Below are 13,828 nucleotides of genomic sequence, written 5' to 3'. Positions count from 1 at the left end.
ACGGGCTTTTTGTCCCGGAGCTCTGGCTGGGCCTTAATAAATCAGCCATTAAAAGCTGATGTGACCCGAACAGCGTCTCGTGCACCGCGGGAACGAGACAACAGCTGAAAAATTTATAAAGATGCCTCTTAATAGTGGTCGACCCGGAAGAAAGCCAGGCCCAGGAGTGAGCGAAGGGAGCCGGCTGCGGAAAAACCAACACGTTTTTATTGAAATTAGGTTTTTACGGTCGCTATATCATGCTGACGGCCATTATAGTAAATTATGATCTTTTTACGCGTCATTTTGTCAGGGATTTATGTCGAAAATGGACAGGATCAAGTGGTATGTATGTATTTTGAAAACGCTCCATGTGGCAGTGATGGATACAGATGATGGTGGCGATACCATGTATGTATTTTTATATTCCGTGTGTTTTTTTTGTGTTTTTTTTAAATAATTGATGAATTGATGAATAATTTAAGTTTAGATAGTCTTTTTTTTTTGGTTCATAGGCTGATGTTTTCCAATCAAGTTGTACATCTCTGAACAGTTACTCACAATCATAGTTTTTTTTAATGTAAATAGCTGCTTCTCCTTCAACGCCTACAGTACTTTTTATTTCCTAATCGTCCAGAGCAACTTATATGTGATATTATTCGTTATTTTCACACTGACAACCGCAAGAGGGCACTCAAGGCTCTAAGCGACGCAGAAGAAGAATCTGCACTTCCTCTACCTCCAGAGTTTGGGGAGTTGTTTAGAAGTGACACAGAAGAAGAAGAATTCAATGGATTTAGTGATTTGGGGTAAAACTGATGTTTTGGTAAACTTGTTAGCATGTTCTTTATGCTATAGTTATCTGAATAACTGTTCATATGTTACGTTAACATACCAGACACTTACGACAGTTCTGTCTGTCATGTAGCTGAAGGTGTTAGCGTTAGCATACGTACACCTATTCACCATGTTCTCTCATCTGTTATTATTTAAAAATGCATTTCAAGATGAAATGTCTGTTCTTGGTCCTGGATTTCATCAAATAAATGAATCCAAAAAATGCGACTTATACTCCAGTGCGACTTGTATATGTTTTTTCTTCTCTATTATGCATATTTTGTTTCTTCTCTATTATGCATATTTTTTTATTCTTCATACATATTATACTTACATTTGGTTAGAGCTGGGTTGAAAAAAATCGATTGTCCGATTTTTAATTGATTCGCATATTAATGACCGATTATCGATTCGTATGTCCAAAGATCGTTTTTTTTTTTTTTTTTTTTTTTTTTTTTTTTTAATTAAAATTCTTTTCTACATTTCCCTCAGTGAACTTCAATCTACCTTCAAGAAAGATAATTCAGGACTCCTGGATTATCTTTCTTGAAGGTAGATTGACCCTTAACCTTTTCATCAGTCTTCCATCAGTAACTACCAATACCTGTAAGATGTGCTGTTTAATATTGATGTAATACTAGTTTTAATATGTTGCTTCTCTACACAGTCATGAAGTGAAGGAAACGGTTCAAATACATTTTTCATTTTTAATAACATTAACCCCCGGATTGAATCGAAATCGGATCGAATCGGAAATCAGATCGAAATCAGAGCGAATCGGATGGGATCTGAGAAATAAAAAAAAATCGATTTTGAAACGTAAAAATCGAATCGATTCTTGAAATTTGAATCGAAACCCAGCTCTATATTTGGTCTTAACCCACTATTTGCCAACTACTTGTTGTTTGACCGGTTTCCTTGGCTGTTTTTGTCATTGCGTGCCACTAATCCTCCCATTGTGCTCTTCTTGCTTAATCTACCGTCTTCAGATTGCACCGCGCTCTTACTTTTGATCTCGCCGCTTCGTTTCATTTTCCACATCGACAACGCCGCAACATGAATCGCGTTTGCCTTGCGTCGAATCAAGTGTGACGTACGTTTGTTTTCTTCCAGGCCTCAACATGCTCACAACTCATGGGATGTAACGTGGCGGATTTCTGACGACTCCCGAAAACTCCACGAGTCAATCTTCGCAACAGGTATCGTACCGACCCCTCCTTCCCCCGAACGCCAGTCAAGTCGAAACCGCGAATCGCGAACAGGCAACGGGTCGCGTTCGGGAGACGTTCACCCCCCGACGCGGTAATGAAAAGCATCCATGTGGGTCGATCCGGGCTTGTTCTTTTGTCTGCGGTAAGATGTTTATGAAAATGATTCCCCGATGGGCTCTCATCGCCGTATGCAAATCCGCGGGACGCTGCCGGAGAAGCCTTTAATTTGTGCCGATTCAAGGAGGAGGCGGAGCCGCTTCTCGGATCGGCATACACGGCAGTCGAGCATGTTTGGATTTCATTCCCGCATGCAAATGATGTTTTCGGTGTAATCATGCAAAAATCGCAGCTGGCTTCTATTGCTCTGAGCCCTGACTCTCTCTCTCTCTCTCTCTCTGTGTCGGGTAACCTTGCTCGGCCCCCTCTCTCTACCACCCCAAACACTTCTTTCACTCTGTTATTGGACTGCTTCTACTAATACGCACACATTTAAAGCAAGCAATTTCAAAGCAGATTTCCAAACATCGCCGTCAGATTATTACAGCCTTTTTAAATGAATAAGAAACCTTTTTGGTTCATGAGGATTTTTGAACCGTCCTGTTTTATTTGTAGTATTCAGGCACGGATTGTCCTGATTGAGATCTGAGAGCTACTTTGGGGCTAAAGTGAAGTGAACAATGCCTATGTATACGCTTGTTATTTGATCTTAAATTGAGCTCATTTTTGTCCTGATGTGGACTTGGTTTGGGCCTGTTTTAGTCATTAAGTTCTGGTCTAGTTCAGCTTTTTTTATTTGGGTTGAAGTGCGTGTGTGTATTTATAGCTGTTGTATATATAAATTGCAGTTTTACACCAATCAAGTTGGTATTTGTGAAGAAAATGTTGAAATATCAGTGACATCACAATAGGGACACTCATTCCAGTCAAAAGTTTCATAATTTACAAAAAAAAACATAGCAAAAAAACAAATTTTTTGACCCACTAAACATTAATTCAACAACATAAAGGTGCTTTCATATATTTCTACTAGTCAAAGTAAAAAAAATGTGACTATGAATAGTTTTTGCCCAGTGTTTTCTGGGTAATTTCCTAATGTGATGTCATCAATAACAAACAGGAAATGAAATTATGAACCTAAAAAAATGTGCTATTCTGTTTAAGATTTTAGCTGCATTTTGGTTTAGTGAATGGTCCAACCTGTCAGAGGCACTTTAAATCCTGGGTTAGTCCCAATTTTAATGTGGTGAATGTGTAAGTATTAAAATATATGAATGCACGGACGAGTGGGTGAACGCAGGAGCGCAAACTGAAGCTAAAGATTATGTGCAATCTAATCAAAATCTCAATGTTTATGCCGTTATAAATGTATGGATTAACCTAATCACTGTGTTGTTTAGATGTTCTAAAATGTACAGGATTATTGCACTGTTTTATAGGGTGGCAACGACTCTGTGACTAGTCGATTATTATATTTAAAAAAAAAAACACAGTCGTAATAAAATGTTTAAATTGTGATTGTTATCAGGAATTTACAGTCTCTAAAACGCACACAAAAAGACCTTTAATAACAAAGACAGTGGCATTATTAAATCCAAATGTCAAAAAGGAATAAGCAATTTCAGATTTTACTCAACAATACGCTCGCATACAATACAGTCACAGCATTTCAACCTTTATTTGGTTAAAAATATGTTTCAAAGGCCGTTATGATTCTAATTAATGACAACCCTACTATTTTAGCGGTTCACATTTTCATCTTCTTTTAATGAGTGCATTGTAAACTGAAACGAGATTTGATTTTTCTCATTGCGCCGCCCTCGTACTCACCCAATCCTTCCTTTTTGTTGTGGATTTATTTAGATACATTTGACATCTTGAATCGACCTTGGAATTTGGGATTTGCACATTTAGATGAATATGCAAATCCTGTTGTAGGTGGCGTCTATTTTTTTTTTGCATTCATTATTGATTTGATTGAATAATGTGCTCACCTCGTTTATTCAAAGCAGGCCTCAAATGTATTCACAATAGTCTTATTATTGTTCCGTTGTGCTCTGCCTGTTGTCGCACCAGCTGAGGCCCTTGTCAACAGCAGCACCTCCACTGCAGGGCCCTCGCCGCACGGGCCCCGCGCCTCCTGTGCAGCGCTCCGATTGGATTCAATTAGAGAGATTGTTCGCCCCTTCGGTGCTCTGCCGTCCTCCCCCCCACCTACCGCGCACGTACTACAGCTCCACACGTCCTACAGCTCCACACACACGTCCTACAGGTCCACACATGTCCTACAGCTCCACACACGTCCTACAGCACGCGTCCTACAGCTCCACACACACGTCCTACAGCTCCACACATGTCCTACAGCTCCAAACACATGTCCCCTACAGCTCCAAACACATGTCCTACAGCTCCACACACGTCCTACAGCTCCACACACGTCCTACAGCTCCACACACGTCCTACAGCTCCACACGCATCCTACAGCTTCACACACGTCCTACAGCTCCGCACACGTCCTACAGCTCCACACAGCTCCACACACACGTTCTACAGGTCCACACAGGTCCTACAGCTCCACACAGGTCCTACAGCTCCACACACGTCCTACAGGTCCACACACGTCCTACAGCTCCGCACACGTCCTACAGCTCCACACAGCTCCACACACACGTTCTACAGGTCCACACAGGTCCTACAGCTCCACACGCTTCCTGCAGCTCCACACACGTCCTACAGCTCCACACGCGTCCTACAGCTCCACACACGTCCTACAGCTTCACACACGTCCTACAGCTCCACACACGTCCTACAGCTCCACACACGTCCTACAGCTTCACACACGTCCTACAGCTCCACACGCATCCTACAGCTCCACACACGTCCTACAGCTCCACACACGTTCTACAGCTCCACACACGTCCTACAGCTCCACACACGTCCTACAGCTTCACACACGTCCTACAGCTCCACACACGTCCTACAGCTCCACACACGTCCTACAGCTTCACACACGTCCTACAGCTCCACACACGTCCTACAGCTCCACACACGTACTACAGCTTCATACGCGACCTACTGCTCCACACACGTCCTACTGCTCCACACATGTCCTACAGCTCCACACGCGTCCTACAGCTCCACACGCGTCCTACAGCTCCACACGCGTCCTACAGCTCCACACAGCTCCACACACGTCCTACTTCTTCACAAGTCCTACAGCTCCACACACGTCCTACAGCTCCACACGCATCCTACAGCTCCACACGCATCCTACAGCTCCACACACGTCCTACAGCTTCACAAATCCTACAGCTCCACACATGTCCTACAGCTCCGTACACGTCCTATAGCTCCACACGCATCCTACAGCTCCACACGCATCCTACAGCTCCACACGCGTCCTACAACTCCACACGCGTCCTACAGCTCCACACACGTCCTACAGCTCCACACACACAGCTTCACACGCGTCCTACAGCTCCACACGCGTCCTACAGCTCCACACACGTCCTACAGCTTCACAAGTCCTACAGCTCCACACACGTCCTACAGCTCCACACACATCCTACAGCTTCACACACGTCCTACAGCTCCACACACGTCCTACAGCTCCACACACGTCCTACAGCTTCACACACGTCCTATAGCTCCACACACGTCCTACAGCTCCACACACGTCCTACAGCTCCACACACGTACTACAGCTTCATACGCGACCTACTGCTCCACACACGTCCTACTGCCACACATGTCCTACAGCTCCACACACGTACTACAGCTTCATACGCGACCTACTGCTCCACACATGTCCTACAGCTCCACACGCATCCTACAGCTCCACACAGCTCCACACACGTCCTACAGCTTCACAAGTCCTACAGCTCCACACGCGTCCTACAGCTCCACACACGTCCTACAGCTCCACACGCATCCTACAGCTCCACACACGTCCTACAGCTTCACAAATCCTACAGCTCCGTACACGTCCTATAGCTCCACACGCATCCTACAGCTCCACACGCATCCTACAGCTCCACACACGTCCTACAGCTACACAAGTCCTACAGCTTCACACGCGTCCTACAGCTCCACACGCGTCCTACAGCTCCACACGCATCCTACAGCTTCACACGCGTCCTACAGCTCCACACGCGTCCTACAGCTCCACACACGTCCTACAGCTCCACACACACAGCTCCACACGCGTCCTACAGCTCCACACACGACCTACAGCTCCACACACGTCCTACAGCTTCACAAGTCCTACAGCTCCACACACGTCCTACAGCTCCACACACGTCCTACAGCTTCACACACGTCCTACAGCTCCACACATGTCCTACAGCTTCACAAGTCCTACAGCTCCACACACGTCCTACAGCTCCACACACGTCCTACAGCTTCACACACGTCCTACAGCTCCACACACGTCCTACAGCTCCACACACGTCCTACAGCTTCACACGTCCTACAGCTCCACACACGGCCTACAGCTCCACACACGTCCTACAGCTTCACACGTCCTACAGCTCCACACACGTCCTACAGCTCCACACACATCCTACAGCTTCACACGTCCTACAGCTCCACACTCCACACACGTCCTACAGCTCCACACAGCTCCACACACGTCCTACAGTTCCACACACGTCCTACAGCTTCACAAGTCCTACAGCTTCACACGTCCTAAAGCTTCACAAGTCCTACAGCTCCACACACGTCCTACAGCTCCACACATGTCCTACAGCTCCACAAACGTCCTACAGCTCCACACACGTCCTACAGCTTCACAAGTCCTACAGCTCCACACACGTCCTACAGCTCCACACACATCCTACAGCTTCACACACGTCCTACAGCTCCACACACGTCCTACAGCTCCACACACGTCCTACAGCTTCACACACGTCCTATAGCTCCACACACGTCCTACAGCTCCACACACGTCCTACAGCTCCACACACGTACTACAGCTTCATACGCGACCTACTGCTCCACACACGTCCTACTGCCACACATGTCCTACAGCTCCACACACGTACTACAGCTTCATACGCGACCTACTGCTCCACACATGTCCTACAGCTCCACACGCATCCTACAGCTCCACACAGCTCCACACACGTCCTACAGCTTCACAAGTCCTACAGCTCCACACGCGTCCTACAGCTCCACACACGTCCTACAGCTCCACACGCATCCTACAGCTCCACACACGTCCTACAGCTTCACAAATCCTACAGCTCCGTACACGTCCTATAGCTCCACACGCATCCTACAGCTCCACACGCATCCTACAGCTCCACACACGTCCTACAGCTACACAAGTCCTACAGCTTCACACGCGTCCTACAGCTCCACACGCATCCTACAGCTTCACACGCGTCCTACAGCTCCACACGCGTCCTACAGCTCCACACACGTCCTACAGCTCCACACACACAGCTCCACACGCGTCCTACAGCTCCACACACGTCCTACAGCTCCACACACGACCTACAGCTCCACACACGTCCTACAGCTTCACAAGTCCTACAGCTCCACACACGTCCTACAGCTCCACACACGTCCTACAGCTTCACACACGTCCTACAGCTCCACACATGTCCTACAGCTTCACAAGTCCTACAGCTCCACACACGTCCTACAGCTCCACACACGTCCTACAGCTTCACACACGTCCTACAGCTCCACACACGTCCTACAGCTCCACACACGTCCTACAGCTTCACACGTCCTACAGCTCCACACACGGCCTACAGCTCCACACACGTCCTACAGCTTCACACGTCCTACAGCTCCACACACGTCCTACAGCTCCACACACATCCTACAGCTTCACACGTCCTACAGCTCCACACTCCACACACGTCCTACAGCTCCACACAGCTCCACACACGTCCTACAGTTCCACACACGTCCTACAGCTTCACAAGTCCTACAGCTTCACACGTCCTAAAGCTTCACAAGTCCTACAGCTCCACACACGTCCTACAGCTCCACACATGTCCTACAGCTCCACAAACGTCCTACAGCTCCACACACGTCCTACAGCTCCACACACGTCCTACAGCTTCACACACGTCCTACAGCTCCACACACATCCTACAGCTCCACACACGTCCTACAGCTCCACACACGTTCTACAGCTCCACACATGTCCTACAGCTTCACAAGTCCTACAGCTCCACACGCGTCCTACTGCTCCACACACATCCTACAGCTCCACAGACGTCCTACAGCTTCACATGCGTCCTACAGCTCCACACGCGTCCTAGAGCTCCACACGCATCCTACAGCTTCACACGCGTCCTACAGCTCCACACACACAGCTTCACACGCGTCCTACAGCTTCACACGCGTCCTACAGCTCCACACACACAGCTTCACACGCGTCCTACAGCTCCACACACGTCCTACAGCTTCACAAGTCCTACAGCTCTACACACGTCCTACAGCTTCACACACGTCCTACAGCTCCACACACGTCCTACAGCTTCACACGTCCTACAGCTCCACACACGTCCTACAGCTCCACAGACGTCCTACAGCTTCATACGCGTCCTACAGCTCCACACGCGTCCTACAGCTCCACACGCGTCCTACCGCTCCACACGCATCCTACAGCTTCACACGCGTCCTACAACTCCACACGCGTCCTACAGCTCCACACACGTCCTACAGCTCCACACACACAGCTTCACACGCGTCCTACAGCTCCACACGCGTCCTACAGCTCCACACACGTCCTACAGCTTCACAAGTCCTACAGCTCCACACACGTCCTACAGCTCCACACACATCCTACAGCTTCACACACGTCCTACAGCTCCACACACGTCCTACAGTTCCACACACGTCCTACAGCTTCACAAGTCCTACAGCTTCACACATCCTAAAGCTTCACAAGTCCTACAGCTTCACACGTCCTACAGCTCCACACACGTCCTATAGCTCCACACACGTCCTACAGCTTCACACGCGTCCTACAGCTCCACACACACAGCTTCAAATGCATCCTACAGCTCCACACGCGTCCTACAGCTCCACACACGACCTACAGCTCCACACACAGCTTCACACGCGTCCTACAGCTCCACACACGTCCTACAGCTTCACAAGTCCTACAGCTCCACACACGTCCTACAGCTCCACACACGTCCTACAGCTTCACACACGTCCTACAGCTTCACACACGTCCTACAGCTTCACACGTCCTACAGCTCCACACACGGCCTACAGCTCCACACACGTCCTACAGCTTCACACGTCCTACAGCTCCACACACGTCCTACAGCTCCACACACGTCCTACAGCTTCACACGTCCTACAGCTCCACACACGTCCTACAGCTCCACACACGTCCTACAGCTCCACACACGTCCTACAGCTTCACAAGTCCTACAGCTCCACACACGTCCTACAGCTCCACACACGTCCTACAGCTTCACACACGTCCTACAGCTTCACACACGTCCTACAGCTCCACACACGTCCTACAGCTTCACACGTCCTACAGCTCCACACACGGCCTACAGCTCCACACACGTCCTACAGCTTCACACGTCCTACAGCTCCACACACGTCCTACAGCTCCACACACATCCTACAGCTTCACACGTCCTACAGCTCCACACTCCACACACGTCCTACAGCTCCACACAGGTCCACACATGTCCTACAGTTCCACACACGTCCTACAGCTTCACAAGTCCTACAGCTTCACACCTCCTAAAGCTTCACAAGTCCTACAGCTCCACACACGTCCTACAGCTCCACACATGTCCTACAGCTCCACAAACGTCCTACAGCTCCACACACGTCCTACAGCTCCACACACGTCCTACAGCTTCACACACGTCCTACAGCTCCACACACGTCCTACAGCTTCACACACGTCCTACAGCTCCACACACATCCTACAGCTCCACACACGTCCTACAGCTCCACACACGTCCTACAGCTCCACACACGTTCTACAGCTCCACACATGTCCTACAGCTTCACAAGTCCTACAGCTCCACACACGTCCTACTGCTCCACACACATCCTACAGCTCCACAGACGTCCTACAGCTTCACATGCGTCCTACAGCTCCACACGCGTCCTACAGCTCCACACGCATCCTACAGCTTCACACGCGTCCTACAGCTCCACACACACAGCTTCACACGCGTCCTACAGCTTCACACGCGTCCTACAGCTCCACACACACAGCTTCACACGCGTCCTACAGCTCCACACACGTCCTACAGCTTCACAAGTCCTACAGCTCTACACACGTCCTACAGCTTCACACACGTCCTACAGCTCCACACACGTCCTACAGCTTCACACGTCCTACAGCTCCACACACGTCCTACAGCTCCACACACGTCCTACAGCTTCACACGTCCTACAGCTCCACACACGTCCTACAGCTCCACACACGTCCTACAGCTTCACACGTCCTACAGCTCCACACTCCACACACGTCCTACAGCTCCACACAGCTCCACACATGTCCTACAGTTCCACACACGTCCTACAGCTTCACAAGTCCTACAGCTTCACACCTCCTAAAGCTTCACAAGTCCTACAGCTCCACACACGTCCTACAGCTCCACACATGTCCTACAGCTCCACAAACGTCCTACAGCTCCACACACGTCCTACAGCTCCACACACGTCCTACAGCTTCACACACGTCCTACAGCTCCACACACGTCCTACAGCTTCACACACGTCCTACAGCTCCACACACATCCTACAGCTCCACACACGTCCTACAGCTCCACACACGTCCTACAGCTCCACACACGTTCTACAGCTCCACACATGTCCTACAGCTTCACAAGTCCTACAGCTCCACACACGTCCTACTGCTCCACACACATCCTACAGCTCCACAGACGTCCTACAGCTTCACATGCGTCCTACAGCTCCACACGCGTCCTACAGCTCCACACGCATCCTACAGCTTCACACGCGTCCTACAGCTCCACACACACAGCTTCACACGCGTCCTACAGCTTCACACGCGTCCTACAGCTCCACACACACAGCTTCACACGCGTCCTACAGCTCCACACACGTCCTACAGCTTCACAAGTCCTACAGCTCTACACACGTCCTACAGCTTCACACACGTCCTACAGCTCCACACACGTCCTACAGCTTCACACGTCCTACAGCTCCACACACGTCCTACAGCTCCACACACGTCCTACAGCTTCAAACGTCCTACAGCTCCACACACGCCCTACAGCTCCACACACGTCCTACAGCTTCACACGTCCTACAGCTCCACACTCCACACACGTCCTACAGCTCCACACAGCTCCACACACGTCCTACAGTTCCACACACGTCCTACAGCTTCACAAGTCCTACAGCTTCACACATCCTAAAGCTTCACAAGTCCTACAGCTTCACACGTCCTACAGCTCCACACATGTCCTACAGCTCCACACACGTCCTATAGCTCCACACACGTCCTACAGCTTCACACGCGTCCTACAGCTCCACACACACAGCTTCACACGCGTCCTACAGCTCCACACGCGTCCTACAGCTCCACACACGTCCTACAGCTCCACACACACAGCTTCACACGCGTCCTACAGCTCCACACACGTCCTACAGCTTCACAAGTCCTACAGCTCCACACACGTCCTACAGCTTCACACACGTCCTACAGCTCCACACACGTCCTACAGCTCCACACACGTCCTACAGCTCCACACACGTCCTACAGCTTCACACGTCCTACAGCTCCACACACGTCCTACAGCTCCACACACGTCCTACTGCTTCACACGTCCTACAGCTCCACACACGTCCTACAGCTCCACACACGTCCTACAGCTTCACACGTCCTACAGCTCCACACTCCACACACGTCCTACAGCTTCACACGTCCTACAGCTCCACACATGTCCTACAGCTTCACACACGTCCTATAGCTCCACACACGTCCTACAGCTTCACACACGTCCTACAGCTCCACACATGTCCTACAGCTTCACACACGTCCTACAGCTCCACACACGTCCTACAGCTCCACACACGTCCTACAGCTTCACACGTCCTACAGCTCCACACACGTCCTACTGCTCCACACACATCCTACAGCTCCACAGACGTCCTACAGCTTCACATGCGTCCTACAGCTCCACACGCGTCCTACAGCTCCACACGCATCCTACAGCTTCACACGCGTCCTACAGCTCCACACACACAGCTTCACACGCGTCCTACAGCTTCACACGCGTCCTACAGCTCCACACACACAGCTTCACACGCGTCCTACAGCTCCACACACGTCCTACAGCTTCACAAGTCCTACAGCTCTACACACGTCCTACAGCTCCACACACGTCCTACAGCTTCACACGTCCTACAGCTCCACACACGTCCTACAGCTTCACACGTCCTACAGCTCCACACACGTCCTACAGCTCCACACACGTCCTACAGCTTCACACGTCCTACAGCTCCACACTCCACACACGTCCTACAGCTCCACACAGCTCCACACACGTCCTACAGTTCCACACACGTCCTACAGCTTCACAAGTCCTACAGCTTCACACATCCTAAAGCTTCACAAGTCCTACAGCTTCACACGTCCTACAGCTCCACACATGTCCTACAGCTCCACACACGTCCTATAGCTCCACACACGTCCTACAGCTTCACACGCGTCCTACAGCTCCACACACACAGCTTCACACGCGTCCTACAGCTCCACACGCGTCCTACAGCTCCACACACGTCCTACAGCTCCACACACACAGCTTCACACGCGTCCTACAGCTCCACACACGTCCTACAGCTTCACAAGTCCTACAGCTCCACACACGTCCTACAGCTTCACACACGTCCTACAGCTCCACACACGTCCTACAGCTCCACACACGTCCTACAGCTCCACACACGTCCTACAGCTTCACACGTCCTACAGCTCCACACACGTCCTACAGCTCCACACACGTCCTACTGCTTCACACGTCCTACAGCTCCACACACGTCCTACAGCTTCACACGTCCTACAGCTCCACACTCCACACACGTCCTACAGCTTCACACGTCCTACAGCTCCACACATGTCCTACAGCTCCACACACGTCCTATAGCTCCACACACGTCCTACAGCTTCACACACGTCCTACAGCTCCACACATGTCCTACAGCTTCACACACGTCCTACAGCTCCACACACGTCCTACAGCTCCACACACGTCCTACAGCTTCACATGTCCTACAGCTCCACACACGTCCTACAGCTTCACACACGTCCTACAGCTCCACACACGTCCTACAGCTCCACACACGTCCTACAGCCTCACACGTCCTACAGCTCCACACACGTCCTACAGCTCCACACACATCCTACAGCTTCACACGTCCTACAGCTCCACACTCCACACACGTCCTACAGCTCCACACAGCTCCACACACGTCCTACAGTTCCACACACGTCCTACAGCTTCACAAGTCCTACAGCTCCACACACGTCCTACAGCTTCACACGTCCTACAGCTCCACACACGTCCTACTGCTCCACACACATCCTACAGCTTCACACGTCCTACAGCTCCACACTCCACACACGTCCTACAGCTCCACACACGTCCTACAGTTCCACACACGTCCTACAGCTTCACAAGTCCTACAGCTTCACACGTCCTAAAGCTTCACAAGTCCTACAGCTCCACACACGTCCTACAGCTCCACACATGTCCTACAGCTCCACAAACGTCCTACAGCTCCACACACGTCCTACAGCTCCACACACGTCCTACAGCTTCACACACGTCCTA

At 50.4% G+C, this 13,828-nt stretch overlaps 1 protein-coding gene across 1 annotated transcript in view; it reads left to right on the top strand.

The window, feature by feature from the left end:
* Positions 1-1,944: 1,944 nt before the first annotated feature.
* Positions 1,945-13,828, top strand: part of LOC140371956 (adhesion G protein-coupled receptor L3) — a 271,947-nt gene continuing 260,063 nt past the window's right edge. The window contains exon 1 of the mRNA XM_072459197.1: positions 1,945-2,015. The gene's annotated coding sequence lies outside the window, so the exon portion shown is untranslated. The remainder of the gene's footprint in view (positions 2,016-13,828) is intronic.

This window comes from Eucyclogobius newberryi, unplaced genomic scaffold, assembly GCF_026437365.1.
Source record: "Eucyclogobius newberryi isolate DKJ021-1_F unplaced genomic scaffold, fEucNew1.0.hap1 SCAF_22, whole genome shotgun sequence".
Taxonomy (NCBI): domain Eukaryota; kingdom Metazoa; phylum Chordata; class Actinopteri; order Gobiiformes; family Gobiidae; genus Eucyclogobius; species Eucyclogobius newberryi.
The sequence above is the reverse complement of the archived record's forward strand: the minus strand, read 5'-3'. Positions and strand labels throughout refer to the sequence as shown.